Source organism: Hypanus sabinus, chromosome 4 (genome assembly GCF_030144855.1).
Source record: "Hypanus sabinus isolate sHypSab1 chromosome 4, sHypSab1.hap1, whole genome shotgun sequence".
NCBI lineage: Eukaryota > Metazoa > Chordata > Chondrichthyes > Myliobatiformes > Dasyatidae > Hypanus > Hypanus sabinus.
Window position 1 is genome coordinate 11,274,132 of NC_082709.1, and position 20,373 is coordinate 11,294,504.

The 20,373-nt window shown below is 43.5% G+C and overlaps 1 protein-coding gene across 9 annotated transcripts in view; it reads right to left on the bottom strand.

Moving 5' to 3' along the window:
* b3galt1b (UDP-Gal:betaGlcNAc beta 1,3-galactosyltransferase, polypeptide 1b) overlaps positions 1 to 20,373 on the bottom strand; it is a 192,080-nt gene that overhangs the window by 106,528 nt on the left and 65,179 nt on the right. For 5 of the 9 annotated variants that reach the window (XR_009511560.1, XR_009511561.1, XR_009511562.1 and 2 more), the window contains exon 2: positions 2,315 to 2,435. The exons of 3 other annotated variants lie outside the window; for them this stretch is intronic. The gene's annotated coding sequence lies outside the window, so the exon portion shown is untranslated. The remainder of the gene's footprint in view (positions 1 to 2,314; positions 2,436 to 20,373) is intronic. One more of the 9 variants, XM_059966398.1, reaches the window with a different exon arrangement.

A 20,373-nucleotide genomic window follows, 5' to 3' on the forward strand; every position in this document is an offset into this window, starting at 1 on the left:
TAAGTTGTCTCATGATTAGGTGTTGTCGGACAGCGCAGTTCTAAGGGCCAGAAGGGCTTATTCTGTATCACAATAAATAAAAAAGACTTTGGTCTTAATACCTCCTCGTGCAACCAGATCCTCAATTTTCTTTACTTATAGATCCCAGTCAGTTCAGATCAGCAAAAGCATTTCCATCAGCACAGTTGCAGTAAAAGGCTATGTGCTCATCTCCTGCTCTACTCACTTTACCCTTATGACCGAGGGATTGAGCATTGCTCTAATGCCATACTTAAGTTTGCCAACAGCACCACTGTCGTTGGCCGAATCAAAGGTGGTGATAATTCAACAAGTAGGAGGGAGAATGAAAATCTGGCTGAGTGGTGCCACAACAACAACCTCTCACTCAATGTCAGCAAGACCAAGGAGCTGATTTTTGACTTCAGGAGAAGAAAACTAAAGGTCCATGAGATACTATTTGTTGGGGAATCAGAGGTGGAGAGGGTCAACAACTTTAATTTCCTTACTGTCATCATTTCAGAGGATTTGTCCTGAGTCCATCGTGCAAGTGTCATAACAAAGGCGGCATGGTAGTGCCTCTACTTTCTTAGAAGTTTGCTACGATTTGGGATAACATCAAAAGATTTGACAAACGTTTCTAGATCTGAGGTGGGGAGAATATTGACTGGTTGCATCATGGCCTGGTATAGAAACACCAATGCCCTTGCATAGAAAATCCTACAAAAAAGAATTGGCCCTAGCCCAGTCCAACATGGTCAAATCCCTCCCCACCTTTGAGCACATCTACACACAGGAAAACAGCATCCATCACCAGACCATCAAGAAAGCACAGGAGCCTCAAGACTCATTCCACCAAGTTCAGGAACAGTTATTACCCCTCAACCAGCAGGCTCTTGTACCAGAGGTGACAAATTTACTTGCCCCATCACTGAACAGTTCCCACAACCCAAGGATTCACTTTCAAGGACTCTTCATTTCATGTTATCTGTATTTATTGCTTTTTTTTGTATTTGCACAGTGTGTTGTCCTTTGAACATTGGTCCTGTCTGGTGCAATCTTCCATCGATCATTAGGTTCTTGATTGGTCAGGGCATGAAGGGATATGGGGGTGGGGGGATGGAGAAAAGCAGGAGGTTGGGGCTGAGAGGAAAAAAAGGATCAGCTATGATTAAATAGTGGAGCATACTCAATGGGCCAAATGGCCTAACTCTGCCCCTATATCTTATAGTCTTATTCAATTTTATTGTGTCTCTTGGATTTAATGTGTATGCCCACAAGAAAATGAATTGAAGGGTTTTACCTAGTGACATATGTACTTTGCCAATAAATTTACTTTGGACTTTGAATTATGTTAAGAAACAATAGCCTTGGTTGTTTATGAAGAACTTCAGCTTCATCTGTTGAGCCTAAAAGGTGCAGTAACCCATATAACTAAATATTTGGGAAGCCACAATCCTAGCAAATTTATGTGAGTAGGAGCTCGCAGCTGGGCTTTGCACGCAATTTGTCATGCCAATTCAGTTTGTACTGCTTGCCAGTTACACTTCATGAATGATTCCATGTACTGAATCAACTGCATAAACTTAAGGCCATCATCTTTTGGTCAAGAATCACAGCTGCAAGCATTGATTTTCTCAAGGATTCCTCTCAATCCACAAATGCAAAAATATTCTTTCTGCCTTCATCATAATGAGGTAAAATACTTTGCACACCTTTTTTTGCAACTTTCTTAAATATATTCACCCAGTTGCCCAATATTGACAAAAAGCATATAAAGACTAAACTTAAATGAAAACATAACACAACTACTGACCGCTAATTAAGTCAAACCAATATTTGGCAATTATACAGTACTGTGTAAAGTCTTAGGCATATGCAAAAATTTAAATCTGCCTGGACACTTTCGATTTTGTGCTTTATAATCTGTTTTTCACTTGTTTTTTTTGTTGCCATTTGCACAATTTTTTTTGGACGTGGGAAGGTGGGTTTGCTGTATTTCTTTGAACAGGTTCTAGGGATTTCTCTTGGTTTCCTGGCTGTCTGTGGAGAAGATGAATCTCAGGGTTGTATTCTGTATACATACTTCGATATTAAATGCACCTTGAATCTTCAAACAAAATCTGTAAAGATGTTTTTAAAAACAATAAAGTTTCTAAATATCAAAAAAACTATAAAGAGCAGTAAACAGCAAAAAATACTAAATCAAATCAATATTTGATGTGTCCACCCTTTGCTTTTAAAAGTACATCAATTCTTTTACGTACACAGTCGTGCAGTTTTATAAGAAAATCGACTGGTAGGTTGGTGTAAGTACCTTGGAGAACTTGCCACAGTTCTTCTACAGACTTTGGCTGTCTCACCTATGTCTGTCTCTCCAGGTGATCCCAGACAGCCTCGATGATGTTGAGATCAGGGCTCTGTGGAGGCTTTAGCATCTGAAACCAGATAAAAAATCTAGACTCAAGGAAGTCTACATATGCTGGAAGTCCAAAGCAACAAACACAAAATGCTGCAGGCCAGGTAGCATTTATTGAAATCTATAAACAGTCGACGTTTTGGGCCGTGACGCTTCTTCACGACTGAGAAGGGGGAAGATGCCAAAGTAAAAAGGTGGGTGAAGGGGAAGGTAGAGAAGCTGGAAGGTGATTGGTGAAGCCAGGTGAGTAGGAAAGGTTAAGGGCTGGAGAGGAAGGAATCTGATATGAGAGGAGAGTGGACCATAGGAAAAAGGGAAGGATGATGGGATCCAGGAGGTGGTGATAAGCAGGTCAGAAGGAGGTAAATAGGCAGATAGGAGGTAAAAGGTCAGAATGGGGAAGGTGCCTAAAACTTTTACACAGTACTGAATACAGAAGTTTTTTCACTCCATATTATATAAGACAGTTTATACAGTTTATTTTTGTTATTGGCAAGGAAAAAGATTGTCAGAAATGAGATGTGGAGAAAACGTGGGAAGTGGAAATTACTGGAGGAAAAAAGCAAACTGTATCTTGCTGATTGCAACAGGTTGAGTGTGAAAGGAACTAAAGAAAGAAACAGCATTTGTAAATCCCTTGCCACAACTCTGAATCATCTTTCAGCATTTTAGGTGGAATAAATTATCCTTTTGCACCTACAGCGCATCCCCAGTTGCAAAGCAATAAATGACCAAAAATCTGTGGTGCAAGCTCAGGCAGGAACATTCACCCTCTTCCTGTTCAAAGAAAGCTATTTTAATGCCATCTCAAAGCAGCAGAGTTTTGTTAGGTGTACAACTAGAAGAATGATGTCCCTTGATAATATCACATTCTGTCAATCCTGGACTGAAGTGTCTGCGTAATTACATACCTAAGCACAGGACGAGTTCAATCAGAATAGGTCATCTCGCATCTTTGTGGCTCCTCAACCACTGCCTGGATACAGGTCCTCCCCAGTTTATGGAAACTGTTTGCACAAGTCGGAAATAAGGCCACCTGTTCCAACACAGCAGAAGATGCCTGCAGTTCCACGGCAGCCAGCAAATCTATCCCACTGGTCTCCTGAATGCCCAAGTGTTGGCACAGGCTGCTCAAAAGTAGGGGGCTCATAATCTGGGGAGGATCTTTATCAGGAAGCTACCCGTATCATAGGCTGTTGTAAAATACACCAAGTGTCCAGGACAATTTGGGGAGACTAAATCTCGTCTCCACTTTGAAGAAAACCCTCCACTGCATTGTGTGGCACTAGCACCATGCAAAATGGGATAGACTTTGAATAGATCTAGTAGCCCGAGACTGGATATCTATGAGGTGCTGCAGGCCATCAGCATCAGCAGAATCATACTCAACTACAATCTGTAATCTCATATTCCCCAGTCTAACATGACCACCAGGCCAGGGGATCAACCCTGGGTCAGTGAAGAGTGTAGGAGGGCATGCCGAGAACACCACCAGGCATTCCTCAATGAGGAATCACCCTGCTGAAGCCGCAATACGGGATTACTTGCAAGCCAAACACCATAAGCAGCAAGTTCTACACAGAGCAATATAGGCCCACACCAATGGATCAGATCTGTGCTCTGTTGACCTACCACATCCAGCTGTGAATGGTGGTGGGCAATCAAACACCTCACTGGAGGAGGAGGCTTCTAAAATATCCCCATCAATGATAGAGGAGCCTAGCAACACCTGTGCAAAAGATAAGGCTGAGGCTTTTGTAAGAATCTTCAGTCAGGGGTGCCCGGTAGATGATCCAGTTCGGCCTCCTCCAGCATCCCTGATGTCAATTCGCAGTCAATCCGATTCACTCCATGTGATATCAAGAAATAGGTGAAAGCACTTGATACTGCAAAGGCTATGGGCCCAGACAAAATCCTGGCAACAGTCCTGAAGACTTGCGCTCCAGAACTTGGCGCACCACTAGCCAAGCTGTTCCAGTACAGCTACAACACCAACTTAACCGGACAATTTACAATGACCAAATAACCCACCCAGAACATCTCTAGACCACAGGAAGAAACCGGAGCACTTGAGGAAAATCCATATCTTCCACAGGGAGGACAGACAGACTTAAGGATGGCGCTGGAATGGAATTCTGAACTCCGAGACCCCGAGCTGTCACAGCATTGCGCTAACCGCTATGCTATGATGGCACCAATCCTTGTTTTGGTTACAGTAGGAACAATAGAGTGCAATGGATGTTGAGGCATACCATACCATCTGTGCCCAAAAATGTCAATATACATAACAAGTAAAAATGACTGATTGAAAATTGAAGGATTACTACGTTGAGCACCTCCACACCATCCCTCACATACAGGACTTCCCAGTGGCCAAACATCTTATTCTGATTGCCATTCTGACTTATAGATCCATGGCCGTCTCTTATGTCAAGATGAGGCCACCCTCAGTCTGGTGGAACAACGTCTTATATTCCATCCGGGTAGCCTCCAAACTTATTGGATGAATACTGATTTCTCCTTCTAGGGAACAAATTTCCCACCCCTCTCCTCTATTCCCCAGTCTGACCTTTCACCTCTTCTCACCTGCCTATTACATCCCCCTGAGTCCCCCCCTCCTTTCCTTTCTCCTACGGTCCACTGTTGTCTCCTAACCCCCTCTCCAGCACTTTACCTTTCCCACCCACCTTGCTACGCCTATCACCTTCCAGTTAACCTCTTTCCCTTCCCCCCACCCTTTAAATCAGGCATCTTCCCCCTTTCTTCTCAGTCCTGAAGAAGAGTCTCAGCCCAAAATGTCGACTGTTTATTCTTTTCCATAGATATTGCCTGAACAGATGAGTTCCTCCAGCACTTTGAGTGTGCTCCATTGATATAAGCTATTGGTGAATTCTCTGATCAGAATTTCCCTACCGAGACCTGTACCTTAGATACAGTGACAGACGTCCAGCCAACAGTTTATTTGGCTGTTCTGGGAGCAAGTAAGACATGTTTTTCAGTCCATTGAGGTTGACATTATCTGGAATGCAAATTCGAAGCCAAATCTGACAATACTGTCCTGGAAACCTCACAGTTCAAACAAACTTCCACCAATAACCATAAGGGTGACTTGCTCGTAGAGGTGGATACAATTTTGTGAAGGAGGAATTAGAAACAAACTGCAAAACATTAGATTGCAGACATCCCAGTCATCACTCTGAATTATATTTAAGTTTTCAATGTAAAACTTTGACCAGGTAACAAAATACCCAAGATGATGAAAATCTTAATGAAAATTGGGATTAATTTCCTGATGGGCAGTTACACAAAATCACGTACAAAATTGCTTAATTCCAAATTAAGGCAATCTTCAACAGCATACCTTTTGCTTTTGAATAGTGTGAATTGCTAGCTAAGCTTGCCAAACAATAGATGTTGTATGAATTCATTGTCTACAAGAAATTTTCACAGTAAAACACATAAATTTTAATGCACACACACAAAATGCTGGAGGAACTCAGCAGGTAAGACAGCGTCTATAGAAATAAACAGATAGTCAAAGCTTCGGGTCAAGAACATTCTTCGGCAGAAAAATGATCCTGAAGAAGGGTCTCAGTCTGAAACATTGACTATCTATTCATTTCCATAGATGCTGCCTGACCTGCTGAGTTCCTCCAGCATTTTGTGTGTGTTGCTTTGGATTTCCCAGCGTCTGCAGACTTTCTCATGTTTACGATGCACATTTTAACGTTTGTTCCTCAGAAGGACGCCTTTTCAATTTAGGAAATGGCCATTTAAAAGTCAGTATTAAGCCAACAGAATTGCATCTCTGTGCATGAGGCATACAGAGGTGTAAATACAGTTACGTTACGATAACTTGCTAATCAAACTATCTGAAAATCCCAAGGAATCCGCACTTACCTCATTGCATGATCTTGTCAAAACACACCAATTTAGCAGAGAACTCTTCCCTCCATTTCCTGTCCAATGCATTCAGGGAAGTTTCCAGAATCAATATGTCTGAACTGAGGGGGGGGAAGGGGCATACAGAATCTCCTCTCACAGAATAAGATGAGCAGGTGACAGAAGTGAAGATAATTCATTAGTTAGAAGCTAGAACAGGACAGCAGAGCACAGGCCCTTTGGTCCATGATGTTGGATCTACCTTTTAACCTACTCCAAGATCAATCTAACCCTTTCCTCCCACATAGATGAAAGAAAAATGAAAGGCTATTAGAGACATGTCCTTAATATATGTGCATCTACCATCCACCACAGTTGTGCATTCCACCCACACACCACTCTCTGACATCCCTCCCTATTCTTTCCTCCATCACCTTAAAATGTTGCAATGAGGCCACACTCAAGATGGAGAAATAGCACATTATATTCCAGCTGGGTAGCCTCTAACCTGATGGCATAAACATTGATTTCCTCGAACTTCGGGTAATGGCTCCCACCCTCCCCCTTTCACCATTCCCCATCCCGCTCCCTCTCTCACTTTATCACCTTGCTTGCCCATCACCTCCTTCTGATGCTCCTCCCCCCCTTTTCTTTCTTACATGACCTTCTGTCTTCTTCTATTAGATTCCCCTTCTCCATCCCTGTATTTCTTTCACCTTTCAACTTTCTAGCTCTTTTCTTCATCTTTCCCCCCTCCTGGTTTCACCAATTACCTTGTGCTTCTCTCTCCGCACACCACCTTTTAAATCTACTCATCTTTTTTTCTTCAGTCCTGCCAAAAGGTCTTGGCCTGAAATGTCGACTGTACTTTTTTCCCCCCACAGATGCTGCCTGGCTTGCTGAGCTCCTCCACCATTTTGTGCGTTGTGTGTTGCTTGGATTTCCAGCATCTACAAATTTTCTCTTATTATGCAAGAGGTTATTTGCCTGGCACCAGGCCTCGAGCTCTTCCACCTCCTCTCTGTAGGCCATTATCATCATTGTTGGTGATGAGCCCCACTACGTGTTCTGTAATCAGCAAACTTGACAATGTGACTGATCGGATGCTTGGCTGTATAATCACGTGAGAATGGAGGTACACAAAGTTATGAGGGGAAGTGATAGTGCAAAAACCATGCTCGCATTTACCCTGAGGTCAGGTGAGACAAACGAGAGGTTGAGTGAGACGAACTAGAGATCATAGATTTAAGGGTGAAAGGCAAAATAAATAAGGGGAACCCGAGGGGGAATTTCTTCAAAGGGTGGTTCAAATGGGGAACAAGCTGTCAGTGGAAGTGATGAACGCAGGTTTGACTGCAACATTTAAGTGCATTAATCTGGTTAAGTGCAAGGATTGGCGGGGTAGAGAGGGCTATGGTAGAGGTGCAGATTAACAGTTTGTCGCTGACTAATTGGGCTGAAGAGACTGTTTCTTTGTGTGGTCGTGCTGAATATCACCCGCTGCTGGATGCTCATGAGCTTGGTGCAGGATGCCCTGTGTCCTGCCTGAAAATTGTCAGTCTTTCTGCACATGAATGCCCCAGGCTGCAGATGTACTGGGGGATGCGCTGAAGTTCAATGAGGCCAGTGCCAGGGTTCTGTGGGAAAGGAGCACAGTACAGGCTCCTCCTGCTACCACACACGGAGGGGTAATAGTTGAATGATGAAGCCTCTTGAACAATGAAAGGGGCATTGCTGCAGAGGGCCACATGATGGCAATGAACCGGTTTGTGTTTTATTTTCTCTCTTAATAAAATTTACAGTAAAGACTCATGTCATGGACATGAATACAATCTACGTGAGATACTCAGGTTCAGTCTGATGGGGGATGTAGGTCCTTTGTGTTCCAGACTCAGTCTTCCTTTTGTAATGGTAATTCACAGTTTACAGTTCACATCATGTATTGATCAAGAATGTAAAGTGGGTTTCTTTGCACCATTTCCTACTTTTACATTTTTTAAAATCATGAATTAAGTCTTATTCATTATAATAAATTTTAAAAATCACATTTCTAAAGTACTGAATTATATAGCTTTCCACTTCCCTATCTTTACATCCTCCACTGCAGCGATCAAGGACATCGATAAATGTGTTTCCTTTCACAGAAGCACCCAAAAAGACAATTGCAAATTACAAAAAGCATAAAATAAAGATTGCAGTTTTATGAAAATGAAGGACCAAATGTTCTGTTTAAAATTCTCGATGTTCATCATAAAAATGTGTGAAATGCATTTCACGTAATTGGAATGTGCAACATAAGGACAATATTTATATATGTCTATTACTTCCCAAACACAATTATTCACAACTTAACAACAGTCCTATCTCCAATGTTTCACAAATTCTACTCCCACTGTATTTGGTTGATTTTGGGAAGAATACAAAACATTTGTGAGAATTATTAGCTTTGCAACTAAAAATGACCATATACCCCTAAGTGCAGAAAAAGCACAACTAAATCTTGAATATTTAATCAGAAAAGTCACTTTCAGGGCAAACTATAAATATATATTCCTCCAAGAGGACCACAGTCTTGTCATGGTTTGGATGTTTATGTGGCTCGATGACCCAGAGAGATACTTTGGCTGGAGTCAGGGCTTTAAGCTTTGGCTCTTGGTAGGGTCACCCATGCCAAACAGGTCAAAGGGTAGAGGGCAGGCTAAAGGTGGTCCACTGGTCTTCCAGGTTTGGGGGTTCAATTCAGGGCTCACAGCCCTAATGGGTAAAACAAATTTATTATTTTTACAGAAACAACAATGGAGAATGCTTCGACATCTGGATCTGATGGTATTCCTGAGTCTCCCCCGAGAAATGCATGACTGACAGTAGTGAAAACCGAGAGAAAGCTACTGACGTGATGAAGGAAGCCCTGAACACTGCCAGAGATGGTGGAACTTCATTGCTGCCCTAAATGTCAGCTGCATAACTGGCAGTAACACACATAAATATATAATATGCAGCTTGGGAGCCAGTTGTAAAGCACTTGAATGTCAAATAAATTAAATATTAACAAAACTGATAAGTTTTCACCAAAGGAGGTGTAAGGAGCTCCTTTCCTCCGCTAGCCTGCAGGTCATCCTTGGGTAAGGTGTAGCACCTGCTTAGCCCCCCACCCCCCAAACTCTGATCAGGGTCACACGAAGCTATGGGAGAAGGTGGTGGATGGTCATGCAAGGAGCTGGTGCATATCACATGTCCTGGTTACGCGACCACTGATGCCAGGCAATCTCTGAAGAGAACTGGAAATGGCTAGGATCATCTGTCTTGTTCAGAAGCTGTTCACAAGCCACTTCTGTAAGAACAATCGTGGTCACTATGATCACCCACGTTATTTAATATGGTACATAATGATGGCGATGATAATGACTAACAAGACTGCATTTTAATAATTTTCCGGCATTCAAATTGTCTTTTTTTTTATGACTGTGAATAGCTCTGTCTCTACAAACCCACAACTGATCTTCCCTCAGCAGCACAATCACACTAACTGAGAATTTTTAGTAATTGAGAAAATGTTCCCACAGTAGTTTAAGACATTCCAGGTGAGCTTAGCTGCATAAACTTAAATGGTTATGCACCAATCTTCAGGCAGGCTGACAGAACTGATACCAGATTTTTGATCTGACCCATGCTGAAGTGTGCATTTTGCATTGTTGTGGGTGAATTAAGATGACATAATTTCTTTCCAATTCCTACACTTGTGCAAGTAACATGATGGGAAGAGACAGACAGGAAATAATTGCTGAATTGATTTTTAAGTTATGCAACTGCAAATGTTTAATTTTGGCTAGAATGGAGTAGGGAAGAGGACTGCAACAACTGGCAGATCTGTACTCTTGACCGTGGACAGATGGCTGGCAACTAAATGATTAGGTATGATTGGAAAGCAATTTTATTTTATTGGTGTAAAGAAAAAGTGGAACCAGACTGCTTTTGTAAGAGGAGAAAGACACGCTCGAGTGAAAAGAAAGGTAGAAAATGAACAAAATTCACAGGTTCATAAACAGTGAACACCAGGAGATAATAATAATACATTTCAAAAGAGCAGAAATGGCTGGCTACATTGGAAAGATAGACTCGTTTGATTATATGATGGGTAACTAGTTGACGTATACTGAGAATATTGAACAGTATCTTGAAGCAAGTGAAATAGCCAATGAGAAACGCTGAGTGTAATAGGTAGAAAAGCATACAGTTTGATTGCTCCAACTAAACTAGCCAAAATAAACTTGGCTGAAATTGTGAAAGTAATGCAGGAAGATTTAGAATCAAAACCATGGTTGATTGCAGAAATCTCAGTTTCATAAGCGGAATCAATAGGAATAGAAATCCAACTTCCAGTCAATATTTCACCTGCATACAACTCTCCTTCGGTCGATATCTTCCAGATCAAGTCAAGTCACTTTTTATTGTCATTTCGACCATAACTGCTGGTACAGTACACAGTAAAAACGAGACAACGTTTTTCAGGACCATGGTGTTACATGACACAGTACAAAAACTAGACTGAACTACATAAAAAAAAACACAGAAAAAAACTAGACTAGACTACAGACTTATCCAGGACTGCATAAAGTGCACAGAACAGACCAAGCATTACAATAAATAATAAAACAAGCCAATAGGGCAGTAAGGTGTCAGTCCAGGCTCTGGGTATTGAGGAGTCTGATAGCTTGTCTGATAGTCTGGTTGTGAGAGCCCAAATGCTTCGGTGCCTCTTCCAAGACGGCAGGATGGAGAAGAGTTTGTATGAGGGGTGCATGGGGTCCTTCACAATGCTGTTAGCTTTGCGGATGCAGCATGTAGTGTAGATGTCCATAATGGCAGGAAGAGAGACCCCAATGATCCCTTCAGTTGACCTCACTATCCGCTGCAGGGTCTTGCGATCTGAGATGGTGCAATTTCCGAACCAGGCAGTGATGCAGCTGCTCAGGATGCTCTCAATACAACCCCTGCAGAATGTGATGAGGATGGGGGGTGGGAAATGTACTTTCCTCAGCCTTTGCAGAAAGTAGTGACACTGCTGGGCTTTCTTTGCTATGGAGCTGGTGTTGAGGGACCAGGTGAGATTCTCTGTCAGGTGAACACCAAGAAATCTGGTGCTTTTAACGATCTCTACCAAAGAGCCATCAGTGTTCAGCAGGGAGTAGTCACTCCATGCCCTCCTGAAGTCAACAACCATCTCTTCTGTTTTGTTCACATTCAGAGACAGGTTGTAGGCTCTGCACCAGTCCGTTAGCCGCTGCACCTCCTCTCTGTAAGCTGACTCGTCGTTCTTGCTGATGAGACCCACCACGGTCGTGTCATTGGCAAACTTGATGATGTGGTTCGAGCTGTGTGTTGCAGCACAGTCGTGGGTCAGCAGAGTGAACAGCAGTGGACTGAGCACACAGCCCTGGGGGGCCCCCGTGCTCAGTGTGATGGTGTTGGAGATGCTGCTCCCGATCTGGACTGACTGAGGTCTCCCAGTCAGGAAGTTTAGGATCCAGTTGCAGAGGGAAGCATTCAGGCCCAGTAGGCTCAGCTTTCCAATCAGTTTCTGAGGGATGATTGTGTTGAATGCTGAACTAAAGTCTATTAACAGCATTCGAACGTACGTGTCTTTTTTGTCCAGGTGGGGTAGGGCCAGGTGGAGGGTGGTGGCAATGGCGTTATCTGTTGAGCAGTTGGGACGGTATGCAAACTGCAGGGGGTCCAGTGAGGGGGGCAGCAGGGTCCTGATATGCCTCATGACAAGTCTCTCAAAACACTTCATGATGATGGATGTGAATGCAACAGGACAGTGGTCATTGAGGCAGGACACTGAAGACTTCTTCGACACGGGGACGATGGTGGTGGCCTTGAAGCACATTGGAACGGTGGCGCTGCTCAGGGAGATGTTGAAGATGTCAGTGAGAACATCTGCTAGCTGGTCTGAACATCCTCTGAGCACTCTATCACGGATGTTGTCTGGTCCAGCAGCCTTCCGTGGGTTGACCCTGCACAGGGTTCTTCTCACATCGGCCACGGTGAGACACAGCACCTGGTCATTTGTAGAAGGCGTGGACTTCCTTGCTGCCATGTCATTTTCTGCCTCAAAACAGGCATATAAGTTATTTAGCGCATCCGGGAGGGAGGCATCGCCTGCACAGTCAGGTGATGTTGTCCTGTAGTTGGTGATGTCCTGAACGTCCTTCCACATGCGCTGTCCTGGATTCACCATGAAACCATATATTTAAATTCTTTTATGCCTGTGATTTTCAGTTTGGAGATCGTTTGGATGTTCAACACTCTGCAGTAATGGAAGGGACTGCTGAAGACAAAGGCAGCACGTGGGAACTGTGCTGAGGAGGCTCCATTCCATTTCACTGATTCTTTGCCAATTAAAGCGACAATGCAGATTGAATCTGCCTTTTTAATCACGGGGGGGGGGTTGGAAATTGCTCTGCTACGGAGAGGGGAGACTGTCTTTTTAAATCGCTGGTGAGTTCGCTCTGCTAGGGAGAGGGAGAATGTTGCCCAGGTTTTCTGCATTTTGGGTATGGACTTATTTTCAGTCTTATGGTGTTTTTCTATTGTGTTTTTTGTTCAATCTTCCTCAATTTTTTTGTGTGAGGGGAGAGAGACTTGTGGGTCAATGTGCCTGTTACATTTTTGTTCTTTGTGAAGGAAGGAGGGATTTGGAGGTTGATGATTTGCTGTACTTTTCTTTCTTGGTTTTATGGCTATCTGGAGAAGAAAAATTTTGTATATTTTGATAGTAAATGAACCTTTGAACCGCTCATGTGGAATCCATTCCACCTTGTGACTGAATTGAAGAAATTGTCTGAGCATTCTCCGTTCAGTAATGAGCTTACCAAGGCAGTGAGAAATCGTTACATTTGTGGAATCTTACAAGAAGGTGTTTAAAATAACTCCTAACTGAAGCACAACTCACATTTAAAAGAGCAGTTGAAATACATGTATAAATGGAAACAGCAGTCCAGAGACACAATCAGGAATGAAATAGAGTGTGAACAAAATTGAAATGTCTAAACTGAAACATACCTGGCCAAAAAAAAAATTCTGCTATTATTATGGCAGGGGCTCACATACACCAGACCAAAGCAGGTTTAAAGGCAAAACTTACAGAAAAATGCAACCTAGTAGGACAAATACGAAGAGCATGATGGACAGAGCAAAATAAATGGATTACACAAGGAAGTGAAAAAAAAAAGATAAAATCCAGTATCTTTCTTAATTCGCTTTCAGTTGTCTGTAATAGGGGGTGTGGTTTGCAAATGGTGAATGGATCTCCAATCAAGTTGTAGTTGCTTCGGCCATTCATTACCTCACAATGCTGGCCCTCTAGGTTTTACTGCATGCAAGCCCAATGTGGCTTATTGGTTGTTGTATTTCACAGTGCCGAATGTCATTCCCATAGGAGCTACATTTCTTCCTTTTCCCTGGGTGTCTCTAAAGACCCAGCGCGTTAGCCCCTCAGTAACAGCCACAGAATTAGGTGGGGGAAATAACCACCTTTCTCAAACTCTACGCATCTAGGGTTGGTATGCCTTGGGTCCCACCAGAACTGGGAACTTGGAATGTCTCGACTACCTGAGCCCCAATCTATTCAAATACTGTGTAAGTACTACCCCCATGCAATTAGCCGTCAGCAAGAAACAATAAATCATACCCTGCCAGTCCATACAAGTTGGAGCTCATTTTATAAATACTGGGAAACGGTCTTTAGCTCAAACCAAAACATGCTAAAAGCAGAACAGTAGCACACACAAAACGCTGGAGGAATTCAGCAGGCTGGACAGCATCTATGGAAAAAAAGTACAATCGACGTTTGGGGCGGAGATCCTTCGGCAGGACTGGAGGAAAAAAGGTGAGTAGATTTAAAGGTGTGGGAGGAGAGACAGAAACTCAGGTAAAACTGGGAGGAGGGGGAGGGATGAAGTAAAGAACTGGGAAGTTGACTGGTGAAAGAGATGTAGGTCTGGAGAATGGGGACTCCAGTGGGAGAGAACAGAAGGCCATGGAAGAAAGAAAAGGAGGGACGAGCACCAGAGGGAGGCGATAGGCAGGCAAGGAGATAAGGTGACAGAGGAAAAAGGGGGATGGGGGGGGCACCATTACTGGAAGTTCGAGAAATCGATGTTCATGCTATTAGGTTGGAGGCCCTGGTGCTGATGCCCAGCAACAACTCTCAGATCTCCTCTTACTTACCCCGCGAGCAGGCAAACAGGATTCCACCAAGGAGCACTAGGCCATTGTCTCCCACACCATCACTGACCTTACTAGCTCTGGAAATTTCCCATCCACTGCCGCCAACCTCATAGTTCCCAGGCCCTGCACCTCCCGTTTCTAATTCCTACCCAAGATACACAAACCCGCTTTGCCCAGGTAGACCTATTATTTCAGCTTATTCCTACCCCACTGAACTCATACCTGCATACCTCAACTCTATTTTATCCCCCCCAGTTCAGTCCCTTCCTACCTACATCTGTGACACTTCACACGCTCTGGATCTTTTCAATGATTTCAAGTTCCCTGTTCCCCATAATATTTTCCCTATTGATCTCCATCCCCACCAGAAAGGCCTCAGGCTTTCTTTCTGGACACCAGACCCAACTAGTTCCCCTCCACCACCACTCTCCTCCAAATAGCGGAACTTGTCCTCACTTTTAATAGTTTCTCCTTTGGCCCCTCCCACTTCCTCACACAAAAGATGTAGTCATGGGTTGCAGCTAGGTCTGCCTTTTTGCTGGTTACATGGAACAGTCTATGTTGCAAGCCTACACCGGTGTCCACCACCCCCACTTATCCTACACTACTCTGGCGACTGCACTGGTGCTGCTTCCTGCACCCATATCAAGCTCAACAACTTCATCAACTTTGCCTCCAACTTCCACCCTGCCCTCAAATTTACCTGGTCCACACCCAAGTTTTGCAAAGTCTGTCTGGTTCCTTATTCCATCTGTGGTAACGTAGCCTGTGAGCTAGATCGCACAGAGGCCGCCAGATTTCTTTTTAAGGTTGAGTGGAGCCCGTTAGCAATGCCAGTGGTCCCAGTAGCCAAAAAGAATGCGACTGTCAGGATCTGTGGTGATCTTGAAGACTCCATCAACACAGTACTGAAAGTAAATTAATACCCTCTGCCCAGGATAGAGGATAGCTTTGTAATCATTTCTGCAGGAAAACACTTCAGCAAAGTGGACTTAGCTGAGCCCTACCTAAAGACGGAGGTGAAATAAGAGTGTAAAGTGTTTCTCGCCATAAACACTCTGTGGTAAACCATGTATACCTGTCTGGACACGCCCCTCTGCTGACTGCTCCTGTGGCTCCTCCCACAGACCCCTGGATAAAGGCCGTTGTGTCACTGTGTCTCCCACAGTCCAGGGCGGTCACCCGGCATGGACATGGTCCATTTTACTGCTAATAAAAGCCTTTCAGTATTTACTCTACTTCCAGTCTTTTGGAGTTATTGATAGTGCATCACACTCACAAAACCTTTATCGCTATAGTAAACTTATTTTAGGAGTAGCTATAGACAAGGTACTGCAAGGCTACCCAGCACTCAGTGTAACCTGGATGATATCATCATTACTGGTAAATGTGACAAGAAACAGCTACAAAATCTCAAGACACTATTAAATAGGTTATAGGCTCAGAGCACAAGGCAACAAGTTTGAATATCACACCAATGACACACAAGGATTACACAAGGGTGGTGAGAAAATTCAAGATGAGGTGAATGCCCCAAGGCCAAAGGACATTTCACAGTTAGGTCCTTTTTAGGATTTGTCAATTATTATAACGGGCTCCTGCCAAACCTGGCCTCTGTGCTCCACCCCTTGAACTCATTACTCCAGATTGGGAAGAAATGGCAATGGACAATGTGGCGTGAGGTGGCTTTCCAAATTGTAAAGGAAATGGTGACGTCAAACACTGTACTCCCACATCATCCAGTGAGACTTTCTTGTGACGCTTTGCCTTATAGCATAAGTGCAGTCATGTCACATGAGTGGCGGAAATGAACGTCCTAAGGCCTCTGCATCATGTTCACTCACTACTGCAGAGAAAAGTTATGCACAGATTTATGGACAGGCTTTGAGTCTGGTTTGGGATGCAAAACCTTCAGCCAGTACTTGTACGGGAGTGAGTTTACCCTCATTGCTAATCATCAACCACGAGTGTCCATTTTCAATCTGCAGAAGGGTCTCCACTACCAGCAGTGGCAGAAATGCAGATAAGGGCTCTGCTTTTTGGAGGACACAATTACAGGATTGAAGTCAAGAGGACAACTAATTATGAAAATGCTGATAGATTGTCCTGTTTTCCCTGGAAAAGGAAGTAACTGAAAAATTTGTAAAAGAGGACGCTCTCCTTGAGATATTCTCCAAATGCAAATCGAAAGTGTCCCTATTGCAGCTGAGATAATCCAAAGGGAAACCACAGAAGAGTCCACGCGGTCTCAGGTCTACGTGGGCACCCGCAATGGCTGTAACATGTAGCAGGAAGCCCAGTTCCCCATTTCAACCAATGCCAAGATGAAATGGGGATTGAGATTTGTTGCACTGAGAGCTAAAGTCACATCCAGAAGAAAGGTGTAACGAGCTGTCAGAACCACTTCCTGCAATCCCAGTCAACTCCTATTAGGCAACCACCACAGAGAAGGCCCATAACCTGAGATTGTCTCACAGCCACAACGCTCACCTGCCAAGAAGAACGACACCTCCTTGTCCCACAAGAGTAAGAAAGCCTCCAAAGCAATTAAATCTTTAGGCCTGAATGGAACAATTTAAAATTTACTATGCTGTTCAATTCTGGTGCCATCTGCAAGCCTCTGGACGCCCTCCCCATGGAAAGCGAGGGTTTTCTCTGGGTGCTGTGGTGCCTTCCCACAGTCCAGAAACATACCAGTTAGTAGGTTAATTGGTCTTTGCAAATTGTCCTGAGATTAGGCTTGGATTAAATTGAGGGTTGCTAGGCAGCAGGCTCCGGAAGGGCCTATTCCACACTGTATCTTAATAAATAGACAGCCTTCTTTCTTGTGACTCCCTCTAATATTTTTTTGCCCTCACAGCTGTGCAGATCAACCACTAGTCTGAGCAGGAATTTATTTACTTATTTATTTTGATGTGGCCTGGAACGTGCACAGCATTTTAAGTGTTATTATGTAAAATGTACACAGTATTTAGAATGATTTTATTTATTAATTGATGGGTATAATAAAATACAGCAAAATAAAGAAAATCTTTCGTGTTTTGCAAACTTTTTCTCATCTGTCTTTATTTCAGCTGCACAGCAACAAAGGGTACGCGCACAGGAGAACTTCAGTTACTGCACAGCCACACAGATTAGAGGGAACAGCGGATTCCACTAATTTTTCTGATGTCTGCACACTTGCTGATCAGACATGTACGTTCTCATCCAAGTCATTTATAAATATATTACAAACTCTGGTTGAAATGAATTTGAAGTGTGCCATTTCAAGGGAATTAAGTTCTAAAAGTAACTTCATCGTAAGCCAACCAGTGCTTTGATGAAATTTAAAAAGACATCTCGCTCTAGTAACTCAGCAGGTCAAGCAGCGTTTATGAAGGCAGAAGGGTGCAAAGACAATTTCTACAAATTACAAAATAAATACACAGTTCAAACAAAGGAGAAGTAAGGTGCTGTTTATAGGGTTACAGACTATCCAGAAATCTGACGGCAGAGGGGAAAAAGCTGATCCTGAGCTGTGACATTGGTGTGTCTTCAGGCTCCTGGACCTTCTTCCTGATGATAGAGTGCATGTTGTTGATGGTGCAATGATGACGGATGCCACCTTCTTTGGGCACTGCCTCTTGATTGCGGTGGGGAAGTTTGTGCCCGCGATGGAGATGGCTCTTACAATCATATGCTTTGGAAGTTCCATGCCAGATAGAACAAATCCTACAACTGCATTCTGGCTCATGCTACAAATTCAATCATCAAATTTGCAGACTAAACAACTGTGATTGGCCTAATCACAAACAATAACATATCTGCATATAGAAAGAAGTGCTGAAACTGTCCGATTGGTACAGGAATTACAACTTATCACTCAACAACAGGATGACATTTGACATCAAAAAGGCAAGAGGTCCTGAACAAGTCCCACTACTCATAAGCGTTACGGTAGAGGAAAGGGTCTCCAGTTTCAAGTGTTTGGGGATGAACATCGCCAAGGAGCTTTCTTGGTCCATCAACAGAACCCTGATAGTAGGGAAGGCACAACAGAGAGTACTACCCGAGATACTTAAGGAAAGCTAATCTAAATTGCTGGCCATCGTTCACTGGTGTACGACGAACATACTGACAAACTGACGAACGGAATGACAGTGTGGTACTCTAGCTGCAGCAAGACACATCACAAAGCACTCCAACCAGTGATTAGGAGGCTCAGCACATCACTACCAGACCTGGAGACAATCCACAACTGTCAATGCCCAAGTGCAGTAGTAACATCATTAAAGACCCATTACATCTCAGACAATGTCTGTTCAATCTCCTGCCATCTGTTAGGAGATACAGAAACATCTTAGCCAAGACAATTAGACTGAAAACCAGCTCCTTCCCAGGGGCTGTTGTGCAGCTGGATAACGCTACAGCCCGGCTTGCCAATGGCCTTTGAGCATTATGAGCTATCAAAGTCATTTATTGCATATAAATATGAGATTTTTTAAATTAAGCCACAGAGCATGCATTGTAAATGCTTTTTTGCACAAACTGGAGTAGCCCCAATCTCTGTGGCTTGAGCAATGACAATAACCTTCTATTCTATTCCCAGACCAGACCCCTCAATGAGGTGTGTGTTCTCCCAGCTTCCCCTTCCTGAAGTCCACAATTGATTCCTTTGGTGTTGCTGATGTTGGGTGCAACACTGTGGCTGCTACACAACTCAACCAATTGATGTACCTCATTCCTGTACACCTCTTTGTTGCCATTTGAGATTTTACCAACAATAGTGGCGACATCCACAAGTTTATAAATGATGTTTAAGCCGAGCTTAGCTACACAAACTTGAGTATAGGGACAGTAGAACCGTGGGCTAAGCATGCATCCTTCAGTTGCATCTTCATTAATAGTCAGCGAAGTGTTATCACATATCTACACTGATTATAGAAACATAGAAAACCTGCAGCACAATACAGGCCCTTTGGCCCACAAAGCTGTGTTGAACATGTCCTTACTTTAGCAATTACCTAGGGATACCCATAGCCCTCTATTTTTCGAAGCTCCATGCACCTGTCCAGGATACTCTTGAAAGACCCTATTGTATCCGCCTCCACCACCGTCGCTGGCAGCCCATTCCACACATTCACCACACTCTGCATAAAAAACTTACCCCTGACATTTCCTCTGTACCTATTGTGATCTCCTGATGCAGAAGCCAAGGATCCAGGTGATGATGGGATTAAATGCTGAACCGTAACCATAAGCAGTAGCCTCAGCCATGTTCTGCTGTTGTCTCGGTGCTTCAAAGCAGAATGCAGAGCCAGTGAGATGGTGCCCATTGCACACTTTTGCAGTGGTAGGTTAATTGCAGCAGATCCATGTCCTTGTTCAGGCAAGAGTTAATTTGAGTCAAAACAAAACAAAAAAATACTAGAAAATATAGCGGATACAGCCCAGTTTATCAAAGGCAGAACCCTCCCCACCACGGAGCATGTCCACGTTAAATGTTACAGGAAAGCTGCACCTACCCAGGACGTGCTCTCCTTGCTGCTGCCGTCAGGAAGGTGGTACAGAGATCTCAGGACTCACACCACCAGGCTCTTGAAGCAAAGGGGATAACTGCACTCAACTTCACTTGCCCCATCACTGAAATGCTCCCATAACCTATGGACTCATTTTCAAGGACTCTTCATCTCATGTTCTCGATATTTACTGCTCATTTATTATTATTTCCTTTTTGTGTATTTGCAGTTTGTTGTCTTTTGCACATTGGTTGAACACCGATTCAATTGATTCAATTATGGTTATTATTCTATTATGGATTTACTGTGTATGTCCACAAGAAAATGAATCACACGGTTGTATAT